Raw genomic sequence first — 20,841 nt, forward strand, 5'->3', positions numbered from 1 at the left:
ATTTTTTTAAGAGCGAGAACATCAACTATTGATCTTAAAATTACTTTATGTCCACTCAAAAGTATTAAAGCCACTCTTCACTTGCATGATCTACAAGTATCTGAACACTTCCTTATGGACTATATGGCTCGGAGGTCCATCTTAATAACGATCTAAAGTTAAAATGGAAGCAACTAAGGAAGCAGAAGTAGCCCGTTAGGAGCCCTAACTCAGAAACACGTAGATGCAGTTTCCTAATCTAATCCAAATATATTTGAAAAGGTTGATTGTATTAAAACGGCAATAACCGACCATGAACAATAAATTTTGGAAATAGAAACAATGAAGTGCAAGTTAATCATACACCATGAGATGCGATAGATATATTAAGTTTGAATGTTTTCTTGTGCTGAAACAAACAAATGTGCATGCAGTTTTTTTTCAGCTTTAGCATGGGAGAACAGTACTTTGGCAGTGACTGAGTTTCTTCACCGGCACACTGATATTGACAATTACATATATTTGTTTCTACTGCATGTTAAATGAAAATTTTGATTAATTTGCGTACCTGTCTAACCTAGGATATCGCAATGCTCATAACAAATCTAATGACGTGTCTCACCTAACCTGCCAAACTCTGCTTTTTTCTTTCGGGGAAACCTGCCAAACTCTGTTATGATCAAATCTTTAGGCCCCGCTTGGATTCGGTGTAAACTTATACACCCGGATTTAATCTACAAGTGTATTTTATCGGTCGCAGTGTTATTTTCGCATAGATTGAAAACGACGGCTCGAGGTCTGTTTTGGTTACAAGTGTATTTAGGAGCAAACCGACGATCCAAGCGGGGCCTTAAGATAGAGCTCCGGTCAAGTCAGTTGATTTAGAACCTTTTCAGTTTAGAGTTAATAACATGTAGCGGCCAAGTTTTCTTATTTGTGTTGGCTTGTTGCCTTAATAAATGATCCTTTTCCAAAATAATATTATTACATACACATGGAGGCTAGGAAACAGAAAACTGTGTCTGAATGGATTGATACATCTATCTATACGTTTGCATTATAACCTTAATCTAATGGAAGCAGAGAAATTCAAAGAAACTAATAATCTAAGAGCACATCATCAACCATGGAGGCGTTCTGTTTGAAGTTCGGTGTCATGTAGAAATTTAGAGCGCCTCGCTGCTGCTGTGCACAATTACAGGAATCCTACTGTTTCATTATAACTGTAGCATCTACTCCAAATACTGAATGATGGAATTAACCTATCAAATATTGAATGCAGCTAGTTTTGGGTTTTTAAATAGTTATTTGTCCTGACTAAAATAAGGATTTTGACATTGGTTGTAGTTTTGCGGCAAATTAATGATAGGCTGCAATTATGAATCCAAAATTTATATTAGTGCTAGAGCACAATCATTGTGCACAAAGTAAAGGAAAACAATTGGTATATACACGATACAGAAGAAATTGGAAGTATATAGTACACGGGTGCAATCAACATACAGAGAGGTCATGGACTTCGAAGAAATCTGCAACAAATCAAAGGAGACCGAGAGGGATGTGAGAGCTTACCCATTTGCCTGACACAAGAAATAGAAATTTTCTTAGTCTGTAGATTCAGTAAAGAAATTACAGTGAAACATAACATTCCAACTCTGCAAGACCACTAACAGTGGCGCATATACTCTCAGTTTTGATCATAATAAGCCAATAGCCCAAGATCAATTTCCAATCATGAACCTTCATGGTCCTGTAAAATAACCTCTGTACCTCTCCATAGCACACTATAGCATCACATGAAGCCAGCTAGCGGCAAACAGACCAATTTTTACCTGCCAAATTTAGGTCCCGGATAAATCCTCTGCTCGCTCGTCGTCCGTCCCTGCACGTCCTCCACATCAAATTAGCAGCAACTGCATCAAAGTAGCAGCAGCAGCATCAACCAACAAACAACAGGAAAGGAGTAGTACTATATGCAGCTAACAGCAGCGCAGTAGCCATCCCTCTCCCCTGCCCTCCCCGCACCAGCAGTGCACCAGACAGTCCTCGTCCTCATCGATCTCCCCCACTCCCGCAAATGTCCAACGCCCTGCTATACCTCCCCTTGTTTATCCCCTAAAAAACATAAACATGATTAGTTAGATAAAGGGAGACCAAGAACGAACGAGGAACGAACCTGGGGCAGCCGGAGACACGGCTGCGAAGCCCTACCCGAAACCCTAGCCATGGGGGATGGGCTTGCGAGCGGGCGGTAGAGGACGGGAGCGGAGACTCTGGCCGGAGGGGAGGGAGGCATGGACCGTGGGGAGCTCGGGGGCGTGCTGCACGGCGCCGAAGGTCACCATAGAAGCGGCCGGCGTGGGTGGTGTTGGAAATATGCCCTAGAGGCAATAATAAATTGGTTATTATTATATTTCCTTGTTCATGATAATCGTTTATTATCCATGCTAGAATTGTATTGATAGAAAGCTCAGATACATGTGTGGATACATAGACAACACCATGTCCCTAGTAAGCCTCTAGTTGACTAGCTCGTTGATCAATAGATGGTTACGGTTTCCTGACCATGGACATTGGATGTCGTTGATAACGGGATCACATCATTAGGAGAATGATGTGATGGACAAGACCCAATCCTAAGCCTAGCACAAAGATCGTGTAGTTCGTATGCTAAAGCTTTTCTAATGTCAAGTATCATTTCCTTAGACCATGAGATTGTGCAACTCCCGGATACCGTAGGAGTGCTTTGGGTGTGCCAAACGTCACAACGTAACTGGATGGCTATAAAGGTACACTACAAGTATCTCCGAAAGTGTCTGTTGGGTTGGCACGAATCGAGACTGGGATTTGTGACTCCGTGTAAACGGAGAGGTATCTCTGGGCCCACTCGGTAGGACATCATCATAATGTGCACAATGTGATCAAGGAGTTGATCATGGGATGATGTGTTACGGAACGAGTAAAAGAGACTTGTCGGTAACGAGATTGAACAAGGTATCGGGATACCGACGATCGAATCTCGGGCAAGTATCGTACCGCTAGACAAAGGGAATTGTATACGGGATTGATTAAGTCCTTGACATCGTGGTTCATCCGATGAGATCATCATGGAGCATGTGGGAGCCAACATGGGTATCCAGATCCCGCTGTTGGTTATTGACCGCAGAGTTGTCTCGGTCATGTCTGCATGTCTCCCGAACCCGTAGGGTCTACACACTTAAGGTTCGATGACGCTAGGGTTATAGGGAAAGTATGTACGCGGTTACCGAATGTTGTTTGGAGTCCCGGATGAGATCCCGGACGTCACAGGAGTTCTGGAATGGTCCGGAGGTAAAGATTAATATATAGGAAGTACGGTTTTGGCCACTGGAAGTGTTCCGGGCATCACCGGTAGTGTACCGGGACCACCGGAGGGGTCCGGGGGTCCACCGGGTGGGGCCACCAGCCCCGGAGGCCTACATGGGCCAATAGTGGGAAGGGACCAGCCCCTAGGTGGGCTGGGGCGCCTCCCACCAAGGCCCAAGGCGCCTCCAAGAGGGGAGGGGGGCAATCCCTAGGGCAGATGGGCCCTAAGGCCCACCTCAGGTGCGCCTCCCCCTCTCCCCCTTGTGGCCGCCACCCTAGATGGGATCTAGGGCTGCCGCCACCCCTAGGGAGGAAACCCTAGGTGGGGGCGCAGCCCTCCCTCCCCCCTATATATAGTGGAGGCAAAGGGGCAGCACAACACATGAAGTTCCTTCCCTGTTGGCGCAGCCCTACCCCTCTCCCTCCTTGTCTCTCGTAGTGCTTGGCGAAGCCTTGCTGAAGTCCCGCGCTCCTCCACCACCACCACGCCGTCGTGCTGCTTCTGGATGGAGTCTTCCCCAACCTCTCCTTCTCCCCTTGCTGGATCAAGGCGTAGGAGACGTCACCGGGCTATACGTGTGTTGAACGCGGAGGTGTCGTCCATTCGGCACTAGGATCATCGGTGATTTGGATCACGACGAGTACGACTCCATCAACCCCGTTCACTTGAACGCTTCCGCTTAACGATCTACAAGGGTATGTAGATGCACTCTGTCTCCCTCGTTGCTAGATGACTCCATAGATTGATCTTGGTGATGCGTAGAAAATTTTAAATTTCTGCTACGTTCCCCAACAGTGGCATCATGAGCTAGGTCTATGCATAGTTTCTATGCACGACTAGAACACAAGTTGTTGTGGGCGTCGATATTGTCAATTTACTTGCCGTTACTAGTCTTATCTTGATTCGGCGGCATCATGGGATGAAGCGGCCCGGACCGACCTTACACGTACTCTTACATGAGACTGGTTCCACCGACTGACATGCACTAGTTGCATAAGGTGGCTAGCGGGTGTCTGTCTCTCCCACTTTAGTCAGACCGGATTCGATGAAAAGGGTCCTTATGAAGGGTAAATAGAAATTGGCATATCACGTTGTGGTTTTGGCGTAGGTAAGAAACGTTCTTGCTAGAAACCTATAGCAGCCACGAAAAAACTTGCAACAACAATTAGAGGACGTCTAACTTGTTTTTGCAGCATATGCCTTGTGATGTGATATGGCCAAAAGGATGTGATGAATGATATATGTGATGTATGAGATTGATCATGTTCTTGTAATAGGAATCACGACTTGCATGTCGATGAGTATGACAACCGGCAGGAGCCATAGGAGTTGTCTTAATTTATTTATGACCTGCGTGTCAACATAAACGTCATGTAATTACTTTACTTTATTGCTAAAGCGTTAGCCATAGTAGTAGAAGTAATAGATGACGAGACAACTTCAAGAAGACACAATGATGGAGATCATGGTGTCATGCCGGTGACAACGATGATCATGGAGCCCCGAAGATGGAGATCAAAAGGAGCAAAATGATATTGGCCATATCATGTCACTATTTGATTGCATGTGATGTTTATCATGTTTTACATCTTATTTGCTTAGAACGACGGTAGCTTAAATAAGATGATCCCTCACTAAAATTTCAAGAAAGTGTTCCCCCTAACTATGCACCGTTGCGAAGGTTCGTTGTTTCAAAGCACCACGTGATGATCGGGTGTGATAGATTCTAACGTTCGAATACAACGGGTGTAAGCCAGATTTACACACGCAATACACTTAGGTTGACTCGACGAGCCTAGCATGTACAGACATGGCCTCGGAACACGGAAAACCGAAAGGTCGAGCATGAGTCGTATAGAAGATATGATCAACATGAGATGTTCACCGTTGATGAGTAGTCCGTCTCACGTGATGATCGGACACGGCCTAGTCGATTCGGATCATGTTTCACTTAAATGACTAGAGGGATGTCTATCTGAGTGGGAGTTCATTAAATAATTTGATTAGATGAACTCAATTATCATGAGCATAGTCTAAATTATCTTTGCAAATATGTTGTAGATAAATAGCTCATGTTGTAGCTCCCTGTTTCAATACATTCCTAGAGAAAGATTAAGTTGAAAGATATTGTAAGCAATGATGCAGACTGGGTCCATAGTCCGAGGAGTGTCCTCACTGCTACACAGAAGGCTTACATCTTTGATGCACCGCTCGATGTGCAAACCCCTACAACGTCGTCTGTGGATGTTGTGAACACCTGACAGACACATCATGATGACTACTTGATAGTTTAGTGCACCATACTTTACAGCTTAGAATCGGGATTCCAATGATGTTTTGAACGCCATAGAACATATGAGATGTTCCAAGAGCTGAAATTGGGATTTCAGGCTCATGCCCGTGTTGAGAGGTGTGAGACCTCTGACAAGTTCTTTTGCCAACAAGATGGAGGAGAATAGCTCAGCTAGTGAGCATGTGCTCAGAATGTCTGGGTGCTACAATCACTTAAATCAAGTGGGAGTTAAACTTCCAGATAAGATAGTGATTGATAGAGTTCTCTAGCCACTATAACTAAGCTACTAGATCTTCGTGATGAACTATGACATGCAAGGGATGGAGTTGATCCCGGAGCTGTTCGCGGTGCTTAAGACCGCAAAAGGTAGAAATCAAAAAGGAGCATCAAGTGTTGATGGTTTAACAAGACCACTGGTTTCAAGAAGGGCAAGGGCTAGAAGGGAAACCTTATGGATGGCAAACCAGTTGCCGCTCCAGTGAAGGAACCCAAGGTTGAACCCAAACCCGAGACTAAGTGCTTCTATTGTAAGGGGAACGGTCACTGGTAGTGGAATTACCCCAAATACATGGTAGATAAGAAGGCTGGCAACTTCAACAAAGTATATACGTGTTATTAATGTGTACCTTACTAGTACTCCTGGTAGCACCTGGGTATTGGATACCGGTTCAGTTGCTATTATTGGTGACTTGAAGCAAAAGCAATGGACTAAACGGAGACTGGCTAAGGGCGAGGTGACGATGTGTGTTGGAAGTGTTTCCAAAGTTGATGAGATCACCATCGCACGCTCCATCTGCCTTCGGGATTAGTATTGAACCTAGATAAATGTTATCAGGTGTCTACGTTGAGCATGAATATGATTAGATCATGTTCATTGCAATACGGTCATTCATTTAAGTTAGAGAATAATGGTTATTCTGTTTACATGAATGATACCTTTCATGGTCATGCACCCTATGTGAATGGTTCATTGAATCTCGGTCGTGGTAATACACATGTTCACGCCAAAAGATGTAGAGTTAACAATGATAGTACCACTTTCTCGTGGCACTGCCGCTTAGGTCATATCAGGATGACTAAGACCCCGTTCTCAGGTACAATGAAACGGGCAAGTGACTTGTTGGAAATCATGCATGCTGATGCGTGTGATCCAATGAGAATTGAAGCGTGCGGTGGATATCGCTATTTTCTCATCTTCACTGACGATTTGAGTAGATATAGGTATATTTACTTAATGAAGCACAAGTCTGAAACGTTTGAAAAGTTCAAGCGATTTCAAAGTGAAGTTAAGAATCATCATAACAATAAGATCATGTTCCTACGATCTGATCAAAAGGGGATTTTCTGAGTTGTGAGTTTGGCAATCACTTAAGACATTGTGGAATTGTTTCACAGTTGAAGCCACCTGGAACACCACTGGGTTATGGTGTGTCCGGATGTCGTAATCGAACCTTATGAGATATGGTGCGATCTATGATGTCTTTTACCGATCTACCGTTTTCATTTTGAGGATATGCGTTAGAGACAGCTGCATTCACTTTAGATAGGACACCATCTAAGTCCGTTGAGACGACGTCATATGAACATTGGTTTGGAAAGAAACCAAAGTTGTCGTTTTTTAATGTTTGGGGCTGCGATGCTTAAGGCTTCAGCCGGAGAAGCTCGAACCCAAAGCGGACAAACACATCTTCATAGGATACCCAAAGGTGACAGTTGGGTACACCTTCTATCTCAGATCCGAGGGCAAATTGTTTGTCGCTAAGAACGGTTCCTTTCTCGAGAAGGAGTTTCTCTCGAAAGAATTGAGTGGGAGGAAGATAGAACTTGATGAGGTTGTCGAACCTTTACTTCAACCAGAGAGTGATGCAACACAGAAAGATGTTTTCTGTGGTGCCTACGTCTGTTGAATAGGAAGTTAATGATAGTGATCATGAAGCTTCGGATCAAGTTGCTATCGAACCTCGTAGGTCGACAAGGATATGTACTACTCCTAAGTGGTACGGTAATCCTGTCTTAGATATCATGTTGTTAGACAACAATGAACCTACGAGCTATGGAGAAGCGATGGTGGGCCCGTATTCCGACAAATGGTTAGAAGCCATGAAATCCGAGATAGGATCCATGTATGGACTTTGGTGGACTTGCCCGTTGATCGGCAACCCATCGAGATAAATGGATCTTTAAGAAGAAGACGGACGTGGGCGGTAATGTTACCTTCTATGAAGCTCGACTTGTGGGAAAGAGTCTTTTCACAAGTTCAAGGAGTTGACTACGATGAGAATTTCTCACTCGCAGCGATGCTTAAGTCCGTCGGAATCATGTTAGCATTAGTTGTGTTTTTCGATTATGAAATCTGACAAATGGATGTCAAAACAAGTTTTCTTACCAGTTTTCGTAAGAAAAAGTTGTATGTGATACAATAAAAGGTTTTGTCGATCCTAAGGATGCTAAAAGGTATGCTAGCTCCAACGATCCTTCTATGGACTAGAGCAAGCATCTCGGAATCGGAATATATGTTTGATGGAGTGATCAAAGCTTTTAGGTTTATACAATGTTTGCTAGAAACTTGTATTTACAAGAAAGTGAGTGGGAGCATTACAACATTTCTGATAAGTATATGTGGATGACATATTGTTGATCCGAAATAATGTAGAATTTCTGGAAAGCATAAATGGTTGTTTGAAGAGTATTTTTTTTCAAAGGAAGACCTGGATAAAGCTGCTTACATACTGGGCATCAAGATCTATAGAGATAGATCAGGACACCTGATGATACTTTCAAAGAACGCACACCTTGACATGTTTTTGAAGGAGTTCAAAATAGATCAGTCAAAGAAGGGGTTCTTACCTGAGTTGTAAGGTGTGAAGTTGAGTAAGACTCAAAGATTGACCACGGCAGAAGAAAGAGGAAGGACGAAGGTCGTCCCCTATGCTATTGTCATAGGCTCTATACGGTATGCCATGCTGAGTACCGCATGTGTGCCTTGCCACATGTCTGGCAAGAGGGTACAAAGGTGATCTAGGAATGGATCACCAGATAGCGGTCAAAATTGTCCTTAGAGGAATAAGGAAATGTTTCTCGGTTATGGAGGTGATAAAGAGTTCGACATAAAGAGTTACGTCGATGCAAGCTTAACACCTATCCGGATAGCTCTGAGTAAATATACCGGATACGTATAATGGAGCAACAATTTGGAATAGCTCCAAGTGGAACGTGGTAGCATCATCTATGATATGACACAAAGTTTTGCGAAGTACATAGGGATCTGAATATGGCGAGACCCGTTGACTACAACCTCTCTCACAAGCATAACATGATCAAACCCAGAACTCTTTGAGTGTTTATCACATAGTGATGTGAACTAGATCATTGAGTCTAGTAGACTCTTGGATGTTGGTCACATGGCGATGTGACCTGTGAGTGTTAATCACATGGCGATGTGAACTAGATTATTGACTCTAGTGCAAGTGGGAGACTGTTGGAAATATGCCCTAGAGGCAATAATAAATTGGTTATTATTATATTTCCTTGTTCATGATAATCGTTTATTATCCATGCTAGAATTGTATTGATAGGAAACTCAGATACATGTGTGGATACATAGACAACACCATGTCCCTAGTAAGCCTCTAGTTGACTAGCTCGTTGATCAATAGATGGTTACGGTTTCCTGACCATGGACATTGGATGTCGTTGATAACGGGATCATATCATTAGGAGAATGATGTGATGGACAAGACCCAATCCTAAGCCTAGCACAAAGATCGTGTAGTTCGTATGCTAAAGCTTTTCTAATGTCAAGTATCATTTCCTTAGACCATGAGATTGTGCAACTCTCGGATACCGTAGGAGTGCTTTGGGTGTGCCAAACGTCACAACGTAACTGGGTGGCTATAAAGGTACACTACAGGTATCTCCGAAAGTGTCTGTTGGGTTGGCACGAATCGAGACTGGGATTTGTCACTCCGTGTAAACGGAGAGGTATCTTTGGGCCCACTCAGTAGGACATCATCATAATGTGCACAATGTGATCAAGGAGTTGATCACGGGATGATGTGTTACAGAACGAGTAAAAGAGACTTGCCGGTAACGAGATTGAACAATGTATCGGGATACCGATGATCGAATCTCGGGCAAGTATCGTACCGCTAGACAAAGGGAATTGTATACGGGATTGATTAAGTCCTTGACATCATGGTTCATCCGATGAGATCATCATGGAGCATGTGGGAGCCAACATGGGTATCCAGATCCTGCTGTTGGTTATTGACCGGAGAGTTGTCTCGGTCATGTTTGCATGACTCCCGAACCCGTAGGGTCTACACACTTAAGGTCGATGACGCTAGGGTTATAGGGAAAGTATGTACGCGGTTACCGAATGTTGTTCGAAGTCCCGGATGAGATCCCGGACGTCACGAGGAGTTCCCGAATGGTCCGGAGGTAAAGATTAATATATAGGAAGTATGGTTTTGGCCACTGGAAGTGTTCCGGGCATCACCGGTAGTGTACCAGGACCACCGGAGGGGTCCGGGGGTCCACCGGGTGGGGCCACCAGCCCCGGAGGCCTACATGGGCCAATAGTGGGAAGGGACCAGCCCCTAGGTGGGCTGGGGCGCCTCCCACCAAGGCCCAAGGCGCCTCCAAGAGGGGAGGGGGGCAAACCCTAGGGCAGATGGGCCCTAAGGCCCACCTCAGGTGCGCCTCCCCCTCTCCCCCTTGTGGCCGCCACCCTAGATGGGATCTAGGGCTGCCGCCACCCCTAGGGAGGAAACCCTAGGTGGGGGCGCAGCCCTCCCTCCCCCCCTATATATAGTGGAGGCAAAGGGGCAGCACAACACATGAAGTTCCTCCCCTGTTGGCGCAGCCCTACCCCTCTCCCTCCTTGTCTCTCGTAGTGCTTGGCGAAGTCCTGCTGGAGTCCCGCGCTCCTCCACCACCACCACGCCGTCGTGCTGCTGCTGGATGGAGTCTTCCCCAACCTCTCCTTCTCCCCTTGCTGGATCAAGGCGTAGGAGACGTCACCGGGTTGTACGTGTGTTGAACGCGGAGGTGCCGTCCGTTCGGCACTAGGATCATCGGTGATTTGGATCACGACGAGTACGACTCCATCAACCCCGTTCACTTGAACGCTTCCGCTTAGCGATCTACAAGGGTATGTAGATGCACTCTCTCTCCCTCGTTGCTAGATGACTCCATATATTGATCTTGGTGATGCGTAGAAAATTTTAAATTTCTGCTACGTTCCCCAACAGGTGGTGGCGGCGACGAGCGAGAGAGGAGGCGAGAGCCCGTGCTCCGTGTATGGACACATGTATTTTCTTTCTGTCTCTTCTATCGACTTGTCTGGCTGCTGGATTTGATTCGGTGGGCTGAGGCCCATGCAGGTGACGTATGGGCTGAGATAGGGAGGCGTGACCGATGGGAAACGTGATGTAGGAGCTGATGAAACCGAAAATTACCTAAGCAAAAAAATTAGTACCACCTTGAATATGAGTTTTTTTTAAACTGAAAGCGTAAATTCATGGGGAAAAGCATATTGTGACGGTGAACCCACAGAGTCAATCCGTGCTTTATTATTAGGGAAAGATATACTAGTAAAAGGGCCTGTGCATTGCAACGGGAAAAAACAGACATGGTACAGTCGGTCTTTTAGATTCGGCAAACTACGGTTTTCAGTTACAACATTATCGACTTGTTCATCTTGAGTAGCATTGTATATCAATGAGAGAGGAAACATCAATATTGTTCATTCCTTCTTTATGAGGTCTCTCTTGTATGTCACTTTATATGGCCATACAGTCCTGTTTTTATTGTCATGTTATAGCTACATACCTCAACCCACGTAATGTCCATTCTCTTTTTACTGGTCACTCTCTTATTGCCACGTTATAGCCACACACATCTCAACCCCGTACACAACTTGCATTCCTTCTTTACTGGGTCTGTCATTGTAAAATTATAGCCACACCTCACTCTATGTTTTGTTTATTTCCAGAGAGGCTTGTTGAATGTATATTTGGGAATATATATAAATTTATGAGATCTTGTGTGAATTATCGAAATAGTACTATTAGTTAATAAAATAACATTTTTGGTAGAACCGAAAGCTGGCCTACAACAATTTGCCTGCCTTGCCTCAACACCGGCCTACTTGACCATCCTTTTTAGCCGGCCCACGCCTAACAAACCCTAGCGCAGCTCGATCCCCTCCTCCTTCCCTTGTGCCTAAGGATGAGTATAAAAACCGAGAACCAAAGACGAAAAAACAGGAACCAAAGTGAAAAAAACTAAGGATTGAAACTTCGATTGTTCAATCGGTTAGCGAATGATAAAAAACCGGAATTATTGAGTTGAGCTCGGTCATTGGAATTTGCTAACCGAATTCCCAAATTAACCGAAATACAATAATTAAAGTCGGCCAATTAAGACCTATGACCCATCCACGTTAAAAAAAACTACATGGAGATTTCCCACACCCTTTTTCTCAGCCACAAATGCAGTCCCCACACCACGTAGAACAAAAGAACGCAACTCTCGCATGATTTCTACCCTCTTTTTTTGAGCAAAATGATTTCTACCCTCCCAATAGAGGGAAATCCCTTCTTTTCTTTAAAAACAGGCCGGCCCATTCCAGCACACCCCAGCCAGGCCTCCACTTATCCCCACCACTTAGAGAACCCTAGCCCGATTCTCACTCGTCTGCCTCCTCTCGATCTCCTCGACCTCACCTCGCGCCGCCAGGAGGAGAGGAGCAGCGCGCGCCCGATCCCCTGCACCGATCGGCCGCTGCCGCCGGCGAGGTCCTCCACCGCCGCCACCCGCGTCTCTCGCGCGTTCTCCTCCTCCCTCTGTGCCCCATCGCCCCACTCTCACCCTCTTTCTCTTCCCTGTTGGCGCTGAAGGAAGCCATGGCCGCCTCCTTTCGGTTCGCGCCGCTGCTGTCGGTTGCCCTCGCCGATGCGTTCCCGGTTAACCCGTTGCCAGCATCTCCCATCCACGATGCTCCCCTTTGCTCGTCTTCTTGCTATCCCCTGCAAGCCTGCGTCGCCATGGTCCATGGCGTCGACGCCGGCGAACTCCTCGCCCCCGGACGACTCTCCATGTCTCCTCCATCTCCGCGCATGCCTCCCGCCTCGCTGCCACCGCATCGCTGCCGCCGCCAGATGTGACGAGCGCAGCAATAAGGATTGCGGGTTGAAGAATGAATTGTTTTTTGGTTTAGCCACTTATAAAAAAGGGTTTGTGGGTTGATTAAATAAAAAGTTAGGGGCCTCTTGCAAAAATGCCACGACGGTGAACCCGATAGACTCATTGCAACGGAGACATAAATATTTTGTAGTTCAATACCAATTATATGTGACATTTCTGTTAACCTGCAGAACGTCAGAAATTATAGAATAATGACGCCTACAAATAACAATGCACCAGGAGAAACAAAATCACCTTTTTTAAGTAAAAAAACCTGATCCAACATTCAAGTAATTTAGGTGCTGATCTTTGTGCATAGTACTCCCTCCGTAAAAAATAAATATAAAAACGCTTAGGTTTTTAAAAATAGTGATCTAAATGCTCTTATATTTCTTTACAGAGGGAGTACTATGCTACATTACACAGTGATGATGATACAAGCAGGAGAAAATTGAGTATTATGAAGTGAATCTACCAAACAGCCCTGACTACTAAGGATCAATCTAGATATTTATGTGACCTTCTAAATCATGGCCCTTAAGTTTCTTTTGATGCTGGCCTTACTTCATATAAAGGGATATCAGATTGTTGATTGATGCCAAGCTCGTCCATCTTGTGATAAAGGTGTGTTGCTTTCTCTTCTTTTTTAGATGAGCAATAACAGTTCAGAAGTGCACCATAGGTTCGATGGTTCTTGGCCATCAAATTATTTTTCAGCTACCACAGTGACATGTATCTTTATAAATGAGGTCCAAACGTTTTCCACGGTCAGTGTACGACATGTTCATACCCTTGTATCAAGCAAGAGTGTCCGAGAGGACTAAGTTAGCTACAAACAAACTTCATTGTACTACATGAAGAATAAAGCATGAGAGACTGGATATCTCTGTTGTCAGTTTGGTTCACACCTCCGGCCATGTTGGTCAACTGAAATACACTCCAGCTATAAGCTTGCTACTCAGTTGAGATTATGAGCACTGTACTGAGCCTAAGATAAAGAAGGAACCTTGAACAGAGTTTGCTTTCAAGACACCGAGATAACAAAAAGCTCAATCCACTTAGTATAGCGGAGTAACACTCAAGGTTATGTCAAGTACAGTATTAGCAAACTAAAGTCTGAATCATCAATGCCAATTGAAGATCACATTTGTTCGCATTCGAAAGTCAGAGTGCATCAAATCAGTATAAAAAGAATCCAATGCATCCTTGCAAATCTCTAGTGCATAATCACAAGTGAAAAAGGACAAACTATTTAGTAAAACAAGGGTGGTGCAAACTCAAGTCTGAATCATTATCAATGGCAATTGAATCAAACTCATCTCTGCTTCTGATCCTCTGCTGCCGCCCCTGACCTGCTGATTCTGCTCTCTGCTGCTGCCCTCGGTTGCTGTACCTCTCCTTCTCCAATGAACTGCTGCTCCTAATCTTCTCTGAACCCAAACTGTTGCTGCTTCGCTTCCTCTCTAAACCTCGTAACAAAATTTAGAAAGCTTAGAGTGCACCATAGCAAAAATGCAGGTCTCGACATAGGGTAATAAAATTCTGATCTTGGGATCTTTAGATGAAGTACCTGCGATCAATTCCATGTGTGCAACACTCCAACTACTAAAAGAGTCAGGTTCGAAGCTAGAGCCTCTTGGTAAGAGCTGAGGGATTCTACACCAACCAAACAACAAGGCACAAGAAGACCATGATGTATCAAGTCCTAGAAAATTGAGTATTAGTTGCATTTTTACTCAAAAACACTTTCAACTACTATTAGATGCTCCAATCTATATGCGCGTGCCTAAAAATTCTAGGCTGCAAAACCAAAGAAAACGGAAAAGATCAAGACACACAATTGTTCCATTGCATGAGAAGGTAAGCTGATCTTTACAACATTCTATATATCTTATATCTTTGTGAGACCCACGGGCTCAGTGCAGAAAACTCTTCTAATGGATATTAATATTATTGCTGCTAATGTTGGTCCTTTCAGCCTCAAATTACTACTCCAGTTTAGACAGGAAGCCCCATTGTTCAGTATAGATGGCAGTTTATATGTGTTTTTAAAAGCAAGAGCACCACCTCATGCTATGGAAACCTAAAGAGCAGACAACAAAAATGCCCATTTACATAATCTAACAAACTTTAAGCTAGTAGTCCTATGACCACAAGTTTATTACTATGGACATTTACATTTGTCTACTTGTAGTATAATCATATAACGGGCAAGCACAAGTTCCAGTATATAGTATAGCATACGTACACATAAATGTAGACCAAATTTCATCGGCTAGAATTGTGAACCGAATCAATTAGAAGAATACAAACGGACCATATCCCCACAGAATAAGAGATGGCCAACTGCTCATCATACAATATGATGATCAGAAGTGTGGAACAATTCACACGACAAATAAATAAACTTGTTCAGCAGCCTCCCCAGCACTCGGCAACGACACCGGCAGCCTCCCCAGCACTCTATCACTGCACGAGCTACCATTACCCCTTGTCTATCTCTCGATCTTGATCTGGAAAAATAACAGTGGGAAAAGAATTATTTACCTGATACAAAAAATATAATTCTCTGGTGCATGAAAAGAAACTATTGTGGCAATCATTAAACATGCAACAGGACTTTATAGGAACCGCATATAGTCATGGGTAAATCTCAAAGCATCTTTGCTCGATATTCTCTTTATATGATCTGCCAAAATTAGGTGTGCTTCTTCCGCCATTATGCTTGGCAAACTCAACAATTCGCTTGCTATAGTTCCTTCGTACTATATTTGGCAACCTAAAAATAATGTGTAGGGGAGGGCATAAGTGTATGTCAAAGGATCATAACCCAAAGTATGTTTAGTAAATTACCACAGAAAAGCACAAACCTGAGTGTGCAAAAGAATTGTTAGCAATTGGGATGGGCATCGATGAAGAACATTTCTGATCTACAATGTTTGAACACCGGGAAACTTACTCTTTTTAGAAGAAAAAAATGGCCAGGAGAAATCACAAATTAGTTCCAGCTCCCTCCATGCTTCTTATATAAATACAACCAAAAAGCAGTGATAAAAACTTCCCCCCTTGAGGCAGTATGGACAGCTTACCAAATCTTTAGTCTTTCTCATCTTAAGGTCATCTCCAACATCAATACTAAAAAAAAGGGCAGCCCGGTGCATGTAGCTCCCGCTTGCGCAGGGTCCGGGGAAGGGTCCGACCACTTTGGGTCTATAGTACGCAGCCTTTCCCTACATTTCTGTAAGAGGCTGTTTCCAGGACTTGAACCCGTGACCTCTTGGTCACAAGGCAGCAGCTTTACCACTGCGCCAAGGCTCCCCTTCATCTCCAACATCAATACTCTGAAAACAAATATGCCAAAGATGGGTTTTACCTTCCCTGGAAGTTTATAGTACTCCAAAGCTTCATCCAACCATTGTTAACGGAGGGGAATACATATATATGCAGACAACCACAACCTGCTCTCGTGACCCGTCGTCTTGGACCTTGCCGCCCCGTCCCAGTGCCTCCATCTATCTGCAACAAACACACCTTGCCGCCCCGTCCCAGTGCCTCCATCTATCTGCAACACACACACACCTTGCCGGACTTCACCCAGGCCTACCCCTGTCTGCGATGGGCCTGTGCCTCCAGCGTCCGCCGTGGCCTGCAGCTCGTCCATCGTGTGCTAAAACCTGAATCCAGGTTGTACGTTGTCCCGATCCAATCTCTCCTTTTTCCTTTCTCATCATCCGATCTTTTTTCCTCGAGGTGTCTCACTATAGACGCAGACTTTTTTTAGTTCTATTTAATCGGCCATAGGCACAACTCTTTGTCACCCGAGTTGTGTAGTCTCTCCTTTAATTCCTTCCTGCATATATTTATGTCAATGTGCTTACGTCCGTTCTCTCATCAAATGCCCGTATGTTGCAACGGGAGAGCACCGGTTCCTGTGAAGCACGGTTGGTCGAGTTGAGAAACTGTGTCATAGGACAAAAAAAGCAAATAAACTATCCTTCCACTACACAATGATAAAAGCAAATAACTTACTGTGCAAATGGCTCAAGTCAGTTAATTAGGAACTTCTTCATATTAACCAACTCTTCACGTGCAGCAACAGCCATCATCTCAAATATGCTGAGGCTTGTCTATAAAGGCAAGAACAAAATCAAGTTTAGGAACATCAAAAATTAATTAGAATGAGAATAGTACGTTGATGGCATGTGGCAAGCACAGAATACTCAATCTCATTCTTGTAGGGAACAATCAAATGCAGCAATGTGGCCACCTTTATGACTAACTTTTGTGGGATTAAAAGAGCTACATCTGTTGACATTCAACAGTTATTGGCTTCATTCTTACCCTAATTCTTAGGACATATTTGTGTTTACAACAACATTCAGGTCAGGTAACAAAGACTAACTCCCACGGTTACATGCTTGAGGTGATGCTATCATTCTGTCAGTATAATAGTAGAAATCCTCATATCCTCTTGCAATGAGCAGAAATATAATCTGTATGTACATGTTTATATTTTTCTACCAAGAGAAAACTATTATAGACATGAAACATAATCAAATCAGGTTGATTTCTATTTACAGAAAGAATCCCATTTATATGGTCTATCTGTACAATTATATGGCTAATGGTTAGAACGAATGAATTTATTTTGGGGAACAAGAGAACGGATGATTTGAAGTGTATGTGCTCCACCACTATGGTGAGGACACACATATTGCTTATTGTGCAGGATAATAGAAACATGCAGAACGTCTTGCCTCAGATTTGCAGGAGTACTACTGGACCAGATCTTATCAGTTCAAGGAACAAATTGGAGTGGTGCGCAGTAATACTTTTCTTACAGAACTTACTTTGCATGTAAACTAATCTCTAACACAAACACATCTTCAGAGCCACCCAATAGCTCAGCCGACTTCGATCTTGACCCCAACTGTACGATACAGGAAAACAAAGTTGACTAAACCACACAAGAAGAGAGGATTCCAATATGATGAATCCGGTGATGGAGCACCTTTTGGTCCCTGCAGCAAAGCTGGATGCCACGAAGGAGAGGATATGCCGAGCGTCAGGTGGCTAGCATGACAAATGTTCCCAAGATTTTTTCCTGGACACTAAAAAACTAAAAACAGTTGGATTCAACGACAAGCATACACGATCCTTTAATTCTCCACAAAACAAAAAATTGCAAACATAAAAAAACATACAACTTTACATGTTTTTCCTTTTTTCTCTCAAGATGGAAATCATAATACAGAAGGAGATAGGCCAAAAGATTGACTAAAGGAATAACAGAGCAGCTCCTCTCTGTTTTTCCTGAACCACTACACTTTTTTTCCTGGACCTCTGCAAGGGACAACAGCAAGCGTCTGGATTCTCCACTGCTACCCATGCAACTTGCAGTACAATCTTGCATATTTATGCAGGTTTATATGAGGCAACAAGCCATGACCTGAGTTGTGTGCTGGCCATGATCTCAAGGTGTGCACACGACAGTAAGTATTCTAGCAACATCGATTACTTGAAGACAGAGTATACATTGACAGAACTTACAGTATTACTTGAAGACAGTGGGCATTGACAGAATTTCATCCTCCAGCGGCGGAGCTTGGCAGGGGCGGCGGCGCTGTGAGGTGCAGCCCATGGGGAAGGTGAGGGGCGGCCAGATCCGCGGGTGCTGGCGACAAACGACGGCCTGGTCGGGCGCTCGGTGAGGCAGAGGCGCGGGGGCACAGCTGCGCAGGGAGGCTGCCGGTAGGCTCGATTTGGAAATCAAGGAGAGGACTGGGTGGATGGATTTTTGGATCGGGGGGATCCCGATGGGAGGAGGGTAGGCGGTGGTGGCGCTCGACGGCGGGGTGTGTCCGGCGGCGCGCGGTGAGGGCAGGGTAGGAGGTGGTGTTGCGCTGCCGGTGGAGATGAGATTGGGAGGCCGGGACGTGCGTGGCTGGGCAATTTTTTTCTCTCCCGTACCGGTTCGGCTGACTTAGGGCCTGTTCGGGAGCTCGCCAGCTTCCAGCTTCCGCGAATCCGCGAGCAGAGCTGGCCCGAACGGCCCGGCTCCAGGAAGCTGACTTCCCGGATCGAAGCAGCGTCTACGTACAAAAAACCGGAGCGGCGGTTTCGGCGATCCCAGAATCGGAAATCCTGGAGTTGACTTTATTTACAGAGAGCTGCCACCGCGAAGTGGAAGAAAACGGTTCGTGCGATGAAAGAAACGAAACGGTTCGTCCCTACCAGGCCAGAAATGAGCTTAATGGGCTAGGCCGCTAGAAGCCCAACACGAGCGACTGGATCGGGGAGTTCTAGTGCCGAACGGTTTTCCTGATCCTTAATTTTCGTCTGGAAGCTGGAAGCCAGATCGGGAAGCCAGATTTAAGGATTTCTTGGCGCTGGGGAGTTGCCGAACAGGCCCTTATGAAGACTGCGAGTGGAATATCTAAACGGAGAGGGACTTTACGACTATTAGTATCACCTTGTTTATATTACAATTTTGTCTATATACAGATCATAAAAGCGTATTATGATATGAGAAGAAAGCGTATTGTGACGGTGAATCCATGGAGTCAATTCGTGCTTTATTATTAGGGATAGAAAAATAAAAAAACTAGCACAAATGCCCGTGCGTTGCAACGGGAGAAGAAGAAAAAATAAACATACTTTCGGAACCCAATAGCTCAAGACCCTTCCCCCTCCTCCTTCTCCCATGACCGACTGTCAGACATGGTAACATCAGTAAACTCTTTGAAATCTTCCACATTGCCGCATGAGAAACAACATGAAAAGATGTGTTGTGCAAAAACATAACCGTAAAAGGAATTTGTAAAGTGTACTGTAGGTGTGTGCAATTTAAATCCATCTGGTCGCGAGTATCTTTTCACATATTTGTTGACGTTGCTTAGTGATGCCCCAAAAATAGCGCACTATAATGAAAATAGTAAAGTCTTAGTACAACGTTCTTGCTTCACTATGGAGCAACGAATATTTCCATGAACCAGTGTTGGGTAGGTTTAGGGAATGGGTAGCATAGCACTATTTGTGTTGAACGATATTAGAAGCATTTTTTGCGAGGTAATGTTATTAGAAGCATTTTTTGCGGGGCAATTATATTAGGAGCATTCTACAAATATCCTTCATCAGTGGCTAATATGACAAAGTAAAGTGCGGAGTTTGTGTCGCACACAACAGGGAGTCCACCTACTTGTGCTTTGGTGACCAACATTGTAAGAGTTTGTGACGAGCGCTAGCGGGTCGAGCAGAAAAATAAGAACAAATGTTTATTTTTGTTTTTGGAGACCGCCCTCTTTCTTTCCTTCCTTATTCTGCCATACGACATGAAATCCCCCCTCCTCTTTCCACATGAAATCCGATCCCTCTTTCCTTCTTTATTTTTCTTTCTTTTCTTCCTTATATGTCAAGAGTCATGAAATCCCTCCTCTTTCCTTCTTTATTTTTCTCTCTTTCCTTCTTTATTATGAAGGACTTATTTCCTTCTTTATTGGTTTCCGAGATGGCTCCTTAATACCGAGGAAACTCATGAAATCGCCCTCCTCTTTCCTTCTTTATTTTTTCTTTCTTATCTTCCTTATTCTGTTAAGAGACATGAAATCCCTCCCTCTTTCCTTCTTTATTTTTTCTCTCTTTCCTTCTTTATTATGGAAGGACCTATTTCCTTCTTTACTGGTTCCCGAGATGGCTCCTTGATACCGAGGAAACTCGAAGATGTATATAAATTACAAAGATTGAGTTTAAGGTAGCGGTATGGGACTATTTAAAAGGGTCTAGAGTTCGATTCAGCCAACCATCGCGTACTTTTCTGCACCAGGCTTTGGGCCAGCTTTGCCTGTTCGGTTGTGTGGCTTCCCTCGGCAGGGTGGGCCGGAATAATGAGGCGACCGAAAATCCTCCTTGCATGGTAGACTAAATGGGTAATCCTTGTTTTTCCAAACATACAATGGCCCAGCTGAGTTGGTTGCCCATTTAGTCTACCCTCAGCTTCACCTCCCCTTGTTAGTCTACCCAAACATACAATGGGTAA

At 44.4% G+C, this 20,841-nt stretch overlaps 2 long non-coding RNA genes across 4 annotated transcripts in view; both read right to left on the minus strand.

Annotated features, from left to right (window-relative positions):
* Window positions 1-1,964, minus strand: part of LOC119286004 — a 17,177-nt gene extending 15,213 nt beyond the window's left edge. Inside the window, exons 1-2 of the long non-coding RNA XR_005140132.1 lie at window positions 1,812-1,964; window positions 1,483-1,559 (exon numbers count right to left, since the gene is read on the minus strand). This is a non-coding gene — a long non-coding RNA (uncharacterized LOC119286004). The remainder of the gene's footprint in view (window positions 1-1,482; window positions 1,560-1,811) is intronic.
* An 11,978-nt stretch (window positions 1,965-13,942) lies between these two features.
* On the minus strand, window positions 13,943-18,798 carry LOC119286005. 3 transcript variants are annotated; one of them, XR_005140134.1, is made up of 7 exons: window positions 18,357-18,798; window positions 17,818-17,925; window positions 17,657-17,736; window positions 16,836-16,933; window positions 16,180-16,735; window positions 14,377-15,319; window positions 13,943-14,269 (listed from the first exon to the last, which is right to left on the minus strand). It is a non-coding gene; the product is annotated as an uncharacterized LOC119286005 (long non-coding RNA). The 3 variants fall into 3 exon arrangements; XR_005140133.1 differs by having other exon boundaries at window positions 17,818-17,917; window positions 18,357-18,797; XR_005140135.1 differs by lacking the exons at window positions 16,180-16,735; window positions 16,836-16,933; window positions 17,657-17,736; window positions 17,818-17,925; window positions 18,357-18,798 and adding an exon at window positions 15,677-16,029 and having other exon boundaries at window positions 14,377-15,585.
* Between the last annotated feature and the right edge of the window lie 2,043 nt (window positions 18,799-20,841).

The sequence above is a fragment of the Triticum dicoccoides genome, chromosome 4A (genome assembly GCF_002162155.2).
Source record: "Triticum dicoccoides isolate Atlit2015 ecotype Zavitan chromosome 4A, WEW_v2.0, whole genome shotgun sequence".
NCBI lineage: Eukaryota > Viridiplantae > Streptophyta > Magnoliopsida > Poales > Poaceae > Triticum > Triticum dicoccoides.